This window comes from Equus caballus, chromosome 21 (genome assembly GCF_041296265.1).
Source record: "Equus caballus isolate H_3958 breed thoroughbred chromosome 21, TB-T2T, whole genome shotgun sequence".
NCBI lineage: Eukaryota > Metazoa > Chordata > Mammalia > Perissodactyla > Equidae > Equus > Equus caballus.
The window spans coordinates 12,696,622-12,708,694 of NC_091704.1; the positions used below are offsets into that span (position 1 = coordinate 12,696,622).

At 36.8% G+C, this 12,073-nt stretch overlaps 1 pseudogene; it reads right to left on the reverse strand.

The window, feature by feature from the left end:
* The window catches only part of LOC138919745 (regulator of DNA class I crossover intermediates 1-like), an 85,103-nt pseudogene that overhangs the window by 14,105 nt on the left and 58,925 nt on the right, over window positions 1-12,073 (reverse strand).

Consider the following 12,073-nt stretch of genomic DNA (forward strand, 5'->3'; position numbering starts at 1 on the left):
ATTAATAAGCAAAAAAACGAAAAGCATACCTTACCATCTCTGAACTAGAACTGAAACAACTATCTGTGGGCCTTGGAGAGTAACTGGTAGACCAACTACTCTGTGAAGACTCAAGATCTGAAAACGAACATTTAACTCATGAAGAATGGTATTTATTAATACTCTACTAATTATATACACAGGCAGCAGATATCAGCTGGTAAAATAAGTTTAGCTAACATACTGCAGAGCATTTTAAAAGTGTGCCAAAACTAGTTAAAACTTGAGAAACTCCGCATCTTGGATTTCTGACAGAGTATTACGGGTTTATTCTACACTTAAAAGTTTTTCATCTACAAGTAAAATAAGGGTACATAAGGCAAGAAAGGAGAACAGAGAAAATTCAATTGATTTTTTCTAATATATGAACAATGTTTTATGAACAAATAATTTAAATAATAATTTAAAGTGTCAACCTACAGGAAGGAGGAATAAGGCAATTTATTAAGTCCAAAAGCACCAGATATTTGCTAATCTAATAAACGAAGCTTCCTTGTACAATAAAAGCTGTATTTAAAAAATCAACTCAAAGCATCCAGTCCGATATTCTTTCATTATGTGCTTAATGTGTTCTCTTATGATAGCAAGTAAAGTTTAAAAATAGGCCTGAGAAGTAGGTCATGACTCCTCACAATGCATAAATACTGTAGACCAAGAGGGACGTGCATTCACACTAAAGTAGCAACAAAAACAACAAAAAGTACCTACCACCAAATCTAACAAGAGACATGCAGAATCTACTTGAGGAAAACCTTAAAGTGCTTAAAGGTGTTCTAAACAACTATTAAAGATACAAAATTAGGCTGAATTAACAAAAAGACATCCCTTCTTCTTAGATAGGTCTACTCAACATCATTAGTATGATAATCCACACTAAATCAATATATACACTTAGCATTTTCCTGATAAAACTAAAATATTTCTTTGGAGCTACACAAGTTGATTTTAAAGTTTATATAAAAAATAATCAAAATTAGCCAGAAAAATTCTTTAAAAAGTACAAAGGGAGGTGTAACTGTTTTAGAAATTAAGCATACTATAAAGCACTTACCATAAAAATAGTACAGTATTAGCACACAAAGATTAGGAAAGACCAGTAGAACAGTAAAGAAAGCCCAGCACATATGAAAAGTTAGTACATAAAAAAGGTGGTATCACAAATGCCTAGGGAAAAGACGCATTTTAAAAACCTGAATCAATGCACATCTCACACCTTTAATCACAATAAACTCTAAACGGATTAAAGATTTAAGTGTAAAAATATAAAATCATACTAACACTAGAAGAAAACATTAAGTGAATTCATTTAACCTGGGAGTGTAGAGTCTTTCTAATCAAATCCAGAAGTATAAAAGAAAAGATGAATAAAATCAACCACATAAAAAAATACATTAATCCTTTGGCAAAGCAGGAGATATCATAAGCAAAGTCAAAACAAATCAAAAACCAATAATAAACTAGGAGGAAATATTTGTGACATATCACAAAGACCTAAATCTCTTTAATATATAAAGAGTTCTTAAATATCAAGAAAAAAATACCAAAAATTCAATTGGTCAAAAGACATGAATGGAGACTTTAAAGAAAAAGAAATGAAAACAGACATTAAATATTTTTAAAAGACGCTCAACTTCACTTATAGAAAAAGAAAAGCAAACTTAAACTGCCATCTATCCGTCTGTCTACCTATCTATTTTTATAAAACTCACAAAAATTCCCAAGTTTGAACACAATCCCTATTGGTGAGGCTGTGGAATAAAAAGGCACATTTCTGGTGAGATTGCCAAATGATGCAACAGGGAATTTGGTAATATCTATCAAAATTGAATTTTGGCAATAATAACTACACAAAAAAACAATGTATCCCCCCTTTGACACAGCAATCCTACTCCTAGAAATTATCCTGAAAATGTACCTCCACAATTAAGAAACATATACACAAAGTTGTTCACCAAGCATTGTTTATAAGAACGCAATACTGGAAACAAGCCAAATGTCCACCAACAGGGCATGACTGAATAAACTATAGCCCATCCACATAATAGATTACCAAAATTGTCATAAATAAGGGATGAAGAAATGTCTAGTACTAAGATGGAGAAATCTATAAGAAACTTACTAATAAATGAATCCATTTAATTCATCTATAAAATATCCTATATTATACAAAATATCCTATACTACATTTAAGTGAGAAAAGTGGAGAACTAAGACCCATGTGAATATGTGTGTTTATATATTCTTAGGCTTTATTTTGAAGAAAAACAGAACACAACAAAACATAGTAAAACGATAAACCATAAACCAATAAAAAAGTTACTCATATGAGGCAAAAGGAAACAGGGCAGACAAGATAGGATAGAAACCAGACTACTGGTTTACACTTCAAAAATTTAAATTAAATCCAAAAGAAAAAAGTTGATAAAGATTTCTAGGTATCCTAGCAAAGTAGATATCCGAAAGAATCATTCCATCACAGAATATCTAAAAAGTACCACAAACTATTTTTCATAAAAAGACAGTATAGACTAAAATGACCACTCAAATATGAAGTATTTGCTACACACAGCCTACAAGCAATTAGAATCTAGTATATATATATGAAAGATATATAGGATATATACATATATATCTACATATAGAAAAGATATATCCTATAAGGAAAGCCAAACTTTCTAAAAGAAATATGACCAATAGACATGAAAGGTATTTCACAGATAAACAGGGGTGGCAAATCAACCTAATTAATAATGGGAAATATAAATTAAAATTACAATGAAATACCAGATTCCAACAATGATAAAAAGCTGATCCAGTGTTAGTGAGAATATGGAACAACTAAGAGTCTTAGCTCCTGCAAGTGGGAGTTTAACCTGGCACAACTACTTTATAAAACAATTTTGTATTACCTAGAATAGATGAAGATGCGCATAACATTTGAACTAGCCAATTCTACTCCTTGACTCATATTCAAGAGAAATTTTTTATACATGTGTGCCAGGAGAAATGTCAAGAATTGTCCAAGTAGCATTGTTTATTATAGCAAAATATTCAAAACAATCTAAATAACCAATGCCAGAAAATGTATAAATTGAGGTACATCCACACAACAGAAGGTTGCATAGCAGTAAATAAATAATCAAGTATATTAGAGTCACAAATATCAGAGTGGGTGAACAAAGAAAAGCAAGTTGCAGCAAAATATATAGCATTTGCCTCAATCTGTGAACAGTTCAAAACCAAGCAATGTAAAAGTCTATGTGTGATACCATAAAAACAAATTCAGGATAATAGTTACCTCTAGGGGGCAGGATAGGAAATGCAATTGAGAAGATCTTCAAATGTACTGATTACGTATTATTTCTTAAGCTACAAAGTGAGTACAAGGGTATCTATTTTACTACTATTCGCTAAAATGTACATATATGTTACATATATTCATCATGTATAACACATTTTATAAAAGATAAAAGTAGTTTTGAAGACAATTGCATTACTAGTACATTCTAAGATATCTAGGAAACATATTTGCCGGCAAAAACCTAAAAAAAAAGCACTTAAAACAATTTCCACTTAAATGTTAGTTTTTTTTAAAGAAAAAAATTCACTTATACTGACAGACTTTCATAGTAGAGGTTGGCCTGCCTTTTAAAGAACACATTCCTCCTTTTTCCATCAGAATCTAAAAGAAAAATAAAATTTAAGAACTCCTAAGTATACACAATAATATCCACTTATAGCTCCCTTTTCACCCCAACAAATCATTTTACAGTACTCTTCCTTCATATTACTTTAATTCCACAAAGATAATTTTAAACTCCCAAAGAAAAATTTGCCTATGACAAACAATAAAACAAAACAAAATTGAAATTCATTTAGAAACAGCAAGCAACAGAAGAGACACTTGATAATAAATGAATTGACAAAAAAGAAAGGATTCAGGTAATCATAACAAATGCAGCTGAAAAAAGGAAAAGATACTAAAGCAATTTGGAGATTTATTCTGTTTTTCTTTTTCTAATTTGTTAAGTTGGATATCAGTTCATTTATTTTCAGGTTTTTTAAATAGTAAAAGCTCTTAGAGGTATCAATTTTCTACAGAACACACCATTGGTTTTGGTTTTCATCAATTTCTATGTAATTTGTAATTTATTTTCATTTCCTTTTCTTTTTTTCTTTTTCAAAACCAGAGTGTTTCTTAATTTTCAAGAAGATAAGGGAGGTTAAGCAACTTCTTTTCCTCTTCTTTAGTTCTAATTTAATGAATTTTTTATTAGAGAATATGGCTATGAATCTCTCCTTAGATAAATCTCTTAGACTTTCTTTGTGGCTTACTACATGAATTAGGTTTGCAAATATAGTAGGGACTTATAGAACACATATATTCTCTGTTGGTGGGATATACAGTTTTTGATAGACAGATACGTAGCATAAAGGAGAAACCATCTAGTTGTTCACCAAACATGTTTCCCTTTCCTTTTAAGCATACAGCTAAAACACATTTCCTACCCTCCCTTGGAGTTGGTTTGGACACGTGATTTAAGTTCTGGTCATGGGCAAAGTGGTGTACACCACTGCCAGTGCTGGCCCATAAAAATTTTCTCCACAATCCTCCACTTCCTTTTCCCTTCCGCTATATCCAGTATCAACAAGTTGGAAACCTACCAGTTGAAGATACCAGAGTCCCTACCAGCTTGGAGCCCTGAATAACTTTGTTGAGCAAAGCCTCTTTTCTAACCTCACTATTTAATCATTTAAAAAGCCTTGTACATTCAACTCTTAGAATATTCAAGCCCCAAACCTGCACCAGTAAGACACAAGCTGAGAAAGCTATATAGACCCCCAAGACAGGCAAACACTCCAATATCCACTTCAGATCTGTTGATAGAGGATAACAGACAAATAAAATGGTCCCAAAGAGAAGAAACTAAATTATTTAAGGAATTTCCCCATCCTCTAGGATAGCAAGATTTTCACACAATGTCTGCCCAGCAGGATTTCATGATCGGTATGGATCAGTAACTCTGTATCACCTCTTCTTCTCCTTTCTGAATGGGCTTTTCATTGAATTTTTACTCTCCTTGTTTCAATAATATATATTTTATTTATATATATCTTGCCATCTTTTTATTTTTAACCTCTATTATTATGTTCTACATGTTTCTTGAAAAACAATAAAGATTATTTTTTCTTCTCAATTTGATATTCTTTGAATCTTGTTAAGAAAAATCAACCTCTTTATATTTCACATATTAATTGCTAAGCAGGTTTCATTCCTTACATTTTACCTTTCCCATTTATCTAAACGTTATTTCATTCTTTCCCATCTTGATCAGGTTTCCTAGTGTGACATCCCCACTCCCTTGAATTCTGAATATCTTCTACGTGTCTTTATTTCTCTAGTGATTACCTTCCCATTGGTAACAACCATAATTTAAATCTTATTCCTCTACTACTTTAAAATTAAATAAGTTCCAGTTCAAGATGGCAATGTAGGAGGATCCTGAACTCACCTCCTCCCACAGACACACCAAATCTACAGCTACATACAGAACAATTTCCTCTGAAAGAAACCCCAAAACAAGCTCAGAGACTCCTATACATCAGGGGAATGAGAAAAAACCCACAGTCAAATGGGTAGGAGAGGCCGAGACACAATCTTACCATAACCCCACCCTGGGCATGGTGATCCACAACCAGGAGGGAACCCACAACTCTGAGCTTCTCCCCAAGGAGTGAATGGCTTGACCCTCATATCTGGTACTTGAACTTTTAAGACCTTCACCAAAGAGATAAGCCCCCAAAACGTCAAGTTGTGAAAGCCAACAGGGCTTGTGTCCATGAGACCCACAAGGCTACACGGAACTGAAAAACAGTTCCTAAAGGGCTCGCACAGGCTCACCATGCTGCACCCCAGGGCCTAGAGCAGAGGCAGCTCACTGACTATCCAGTCTTTCTGTGAAACAAGCCTATTAGCTTATCCTCATAGCTGCAAACTAAGAGTCAGGCTTCTAATTAAATTCACATCTAAGGGCTGACTGTAATCCTCTCCAGTGAACTCGGAGGCTGGGTACCATCTTTCCACTCTCCCGCTGCCTCGCTCATGGTCACCAGTACCTTGCAGAATGGAGCTTACATTGGAGGGTCCCACAGGACTGTAACAAATGGAGAAAGAGTTCCTAACTGGCTACCCTCCAGGGCAAAGCAAAGAGACAGTAGATTGAATCGCACCCCAATCCTTCTGTGAGAGAAGCCTATTTGCTTATCTTAAATCTTTGGCCTAAGGAGCAGGCTTCTAATTTAACACACATCTACAGGCCTACTGAAATATTCTCCAAAGACCATAGAGCCCAGCGGGCACCATCTTCACAGTCCAACTCTGCCTTGCTCCAAGTCACCAGTATCTCCCAGAAAAGAGCTTGTGCACATTGTCTGGAGGCCCAGTTTTCGCAGCTGCCACCCATGGGATGCCCCTTGATCAGCTGGCTCTGGTAGCCAGCAAGGCTTTGAAGGGGATCAGAATTGGCCATCTGAGCCAGCCCTGATGGCCTAGTGGTTGAAGTTCGGTGTGTTCCACTTTGGTGGCCTGGGTTTGGTTCCCGGGCATGGAACCACATGACTCGTCTGTCAGCAGCCATGCTGTGGTGGCAGACCACATAGAAGAACTAAGACTTACAACTAGAATATACAACCATGCACTGAGGCTTTGGGGAGGGGAAAAAAAATGAAAGAGAGAGGAAGATTGGCAATAGATGTTAGCTCAGGGCAAATCTTTCCCAGAAAAAAAAAAAAAAAGAATTTGCCACCCCAAAATGTGTCTCTTTGCCTTGATTATTTTAAGGACAAAAGAGTCTTTCACTCTTTGAAAGAAATTCTGACCTTCCCCCTAACTGCCTGAAAGAATTTAAGATAGAAGGGCCTGTCCCAGGAAGGAGATATCACCATAGATAATTCTAGGTGTGGTAGACAGAAAGACATCTAGCAAGGGCCATTTTATCAAAAGATCTCTTTCAGTTCCCATTGTCTACAGATGGCCCAGCAAACACTTGTTTATCAAACATTTCCATTTCCATCGTCATGTAAATTGCCTTCCTCTCCTTTGAAGTCCCAAACCACTACCCCCAATATCCTCCTTTATCTTTAGCTGAAGATGGTATTCAGGTGGCAATTTCAGCCACTCCAGCAAGATTTTCCTGGGTTTCTCCCATGTACATATGTTATCAAACTTTGATTTTCTCCTCTTATTCTGTCTCATGTCAATTTAATTCTTAGACCAGCCAGAAGGACCCAGAGGGTAGAGGAATTGTTTTCCTCCCCTACAGTTTACGTTCACAGGTCCCACAGGACTATAATGAACAAAGAAAGAGTTCCTAACCAGCTACCGGTCCAGGGCACAGCAGTGAGGCAGCAGACTGAAATGCCCGTCTTTCTGTGAAAGAAGCCTATTAGCTTATCTTCATACCTGTGGCCTGAGGGACAAGCTTCTAACTAAGCACAGACCTAGGGGCTAATTGCAATCCTCTCCAGAGACCAGGAAGCCCAATGGTTACCATCTTCACACTCTCCATCTGTCCCACCCTAGGTTGCTAATGTCTCCAAGAAAGGAGATTGTGCACATATCTAGCACCAGGGTTTCTGTGTCAGCTGCCCAAAAGACACATCCCTTGATAGCCTGGCTCTGGTGGCCAGCAGGGCTTGTGTTCATAGATTCAACAGGATGTCAGCAAACAAACAGTTCTTATATGGCTATCACACCAGGGCTCAGTGCAGACGAGCACACAGAAATGCTCATGTCAAAGTCTTCCCATGAATGAGGTATATTTACATACTTCAAAAGCTGCTGCATCAGGGTCCAGTTTCCAATTAGACTGAATCTAGATGTTGACTGAGATCTTCCCTATTGGGACAGCGGCAGGTTTTTGCACACCCTCAAATACTGGGAGCCACTAAAAATAAAGTAGACTGCTTGAACAAGCACAAAGGTTTGAGAGACAACCAAGAGCTACAGCAGGGTTGAAACATAAGGTTCATCTCCTGCACGAGGCCACTTCTTCAAGACTAGAGAGGTGGCTGTTTTACAGAATGCATGGAAACCAACACAGAGAATCAAGGAAAATAAAGAAACAGAAGATGACATTCCATATGAAAGAACAAGATAAAGCCTCAGAAAAAGACCTTCATGAAATAAGTGATTTACCTGATAAAGAGTTCAAATTAGCCATCATAAAGATGCTCACCAAGGTCAGGAGAAAAATACACGAACAAAGTGAGAATTTCAACAAAGAGAACATAGCATAGAAAGTATAAGAAAAACACCAAAAATAAATCACAGAGCTGAAAAATACAATGGAAAGGTACAAAAGAAGACTAGATGAAGCCAAAGAAAGGATCAGTGAACAAAAAGACAGGGCAGTGGAATTTACCCAATCAGAGGAGCAAAAAGAAAAAGGAATGAAAAAGAATGAAGATAGCACAAGGAACTTATTGACAACATCAAGTGGACTAATATTTGTATTATAGGGGTCCCAAAAGAAGAAAGGGGCAGAAAATTTATCTAGAGAAATTATGACTGAAAATTCCCTAACGTGGGGAAAGAAACAGACATCCAGATCCAGGAAGCCCAGAGAGTTCCAAATGAGATGAACTCAAAGAGACCTCACCAAGACACATTATAATTAAGTTATCAAAAGTTAAAGACAAGGAAAGAATCTTAAAAACAGCAAGATAAAAACAACTTGTTACATCCAAGGAAACCCTCATAAGACTACTAGCAGATCTTAAGCAGAAACTTTGCAGGCCAGAAGGGAGTGGCACAACATATTCAAAGTGCTGGAAGAAAAAAACTGCTAGTCAAGAATACCCTATCCAGCAAAGCTGTCCTTCAGAATAGAAGGAAAGATAAAAAGTTTTCCAGACAACCAAAAGCTAAAAGAGTTTATCATCACTAGACTGGCCTTACAAGAAATGTTAAAGGGACTTTAAGCTAAACCGAAGGGCCCTAAATCAGTAACAGGAAAACATATAAAATTATAAATCTTACTGGTAAAAGCAACTATATAGTAAAATTCAGAATAATCTAATGTTGTAGGTGATGGGTTAATCACTTATAAAGCTAGTATGAAGGTTAAAAGACAAAAGTACTAAAAATAACAACTACAATGATTTGTTAATAAATACACAAGATAAAAAGATATAAGTTGTGACATCAAAAACATAAAACTTGGGAGGGCAGTAAAAATTTAGATCTTTAGAATGCATTCAAACTTAAGTTTTTAAGAACTTAGAATGTTATAAGTTGTTTTACAGAAGCCTCATGGTAACACAAAGCAAAAACCTACAGTAGATACACAAAAGATAAAGAAAAAGGAATCCTAAGCACACCATTACAGAAAATCATCAAATCACAAAGAAAGAAAAAAAGAAAAAACAAAGGAATTACAAAACAGTCAGAAAAAAATGAACAAAATGGCAATAAGTCCACACCTATTAATAATTACTTTAAATGTAAATGGACTAAATTCTCCACTCAAAAAATATGGAGTGGCTAAATAGACTGAAAAAACAAGATCCATCTATATGCTGCCTATAAGAAACTCACTTCAGAGGTAAGGACACACACAGTCTGAAAGTAAAGGGACAGAAAAAGATATTCCATGCAAATGAAAACCAAAAAAAAACCTGGCATAGCTATACGTATATCACACAAAATAGACTTTAATACAAAGAGACTTGGAGACAAAGAGAGTAATAAGAGACAAAGAAGGTCATTATATAGTCATGCACCACATAAAAACGTTTCAGTCAACAACAGACTGTGTATACAACAGTGATCCTTTAAGAAAAGTAACATATAGTCTAGGTGTGTAGCAGGCTATACTGCTGGGAGCCGTGGCTACATCATTTGATCGGCTGTTTGACAGGGTCCAGCCGATTAACGCTGAGGGGTGCAGGGTCGCCCCTTGGTGAAGAATAACCGGCCAGCCCCTCACATAGTTCTGAAACCTGTGCTGCTTCTAATTGCCCTTCATTCCTTTTCCTTTCTTAACCTCCAGTTTTCACTCCTTTGGGTGGCTGCTTGGGAGGCACTACCTCCTGGGAAAATTAGATATAGTAAGAGAATGTGACCACCTGCAGGTAACTTTCAAGATATTTTTCAGTTAATTAATGGAGGAGCACACAGTCCCATTTGAGACAATCAGAAAGGAATCCTGCCCAGATAAGATGTCGAATTAGGTTTATGGCCTCCATCTGGTTAATGTTTCCTTCTCCCTCCAGTTCTTTGTCTAAATATACATATGCATCATCCTTCTAAGTTTGTTGGCTAATTGGTTGATCAAGAAGTATCTATATATTATTCTTGACCTTCTGCTTTCTGTTAAAATGTTATAGAGGTTTTCTCCTAAAAGCAATAAATAATAAATAATTGGTGAGTAGAAGGGCCGAGGGGTGCAAGAATGCCCCTCGGTGAAGGATGGCCGGCCAACACCCCCAATATTTTCTGAATTATATGCATGCTTTCTATCAAGGTTATGTGTATACTTATTTCTCTTTTTTATTCTTGAAGATATATAGTTTAGTTTAGCTTTTCAGCCCTTTACTTTACTAACAATATGATACTTTCTCCGGCAGTGTACTTAAGGGACCGTTAGCTCTACAATCTAAAAGACAAAGGAATGCTTCCACCCCCTAAAGGGCGCGGAAAAAGTAAAGATGTTTAACTGCCCACTGAGAATGCAGATAGCCCTGGGGATAAGACACCCAGGAGTCGCCTTTTGTTCCCATTAACCATCTACACTAATGGCGTAAATGATTGAGGGAGGCAGGGATGGCTCCACCAGGATGTAACCAGACGGGCTGCTGTCCTGTCCGGAGGCCTGGACCTTCTCTCTTTGATTTAACTTTACCATGAATTACAACAGACGCCTAGGTACCTATCTCCTTTAGCTTAGAGACAACAAACACTAGTTAATTGCAGAGAAGACGATCATTAACCTTATACGCTATAGAATGGAATGCTAATAAATATTCTTGTGCTCGTTTCTTACTTCCTTATCTCTCTGAGAATATTTGTAAAACTATTTCTGTACTAATCCTGAAAAATATATAAACGACACTTGTGCACAGTAAAGTCAGACTTGCTAACACCAACCCAAGTCTCACGTCCCCTTTATTTTCCCCCTCCCTCATCGCGCCGACGCCATCCATCCCTCAGGAACCTGGACTCCGCCGGGGCGGGACCCCGGCACTATACCATTGAGGTTTGTGTAAGTACTGTAAGAGAGGAAGAAATTTTCCTCTACTCTTCTAGGTTTTTCTGGCTGATCTAAAAATTAAATTGACACGAGACAAATTAACAGGAGAAAAACAAAAGTTTAATAACATGTACACATGTGAGAAACACAATAAAACCAAGTAACTAGCCAAAGCCTTCAACTTAAATATCATCTTCAGGTAAAGACAAAATAAGATGTTGGAGATGAAGAGAGTCAGGGACTTGAAAGGGAAAGAAGGCAATTCACAGGTAAGTGAAAAGGAGCAAATGCTTAGAAAACAAGTGTTTGGCCACAGAAACAGAAGAACACAGAAGGGAGTCCAAAAATCAGGCTTTTCTAGGTGCCTTCCTGTCTATCACCTAGTTCATGTTACGCTAAGGTGATAGCTTGCTTCCTGAGACAGCTTTTTTTAATCTGAATTCTTTTAGGAAGTTAAGGGGTAGGTTACAAGACAAACTTTCTAAGTCTTTTTTTCTCAGAAATAGTCAGCCTAAAACAATCCTCACGTGGGGCTGGCCCCGTGGCCGAGTGGTTAAGTTCGCGCGCTCCGCTGCAGGCGGCTCAGTGTTTCATTAGTTCGGATCCTGGGCGCGGACATGGCACTGCTCATCAGACCACGCTGAGGCAGCGTCCCACATGCCACAACTTGAAGAACCCACAACGAATTAATACACAACTATGTACCAGGGGGCTTTGGGGAGAAAAAGGAAAAAATAAAATCTTTAAAAAAAAAAATAAATAAATAAATAAAAAATAAAACA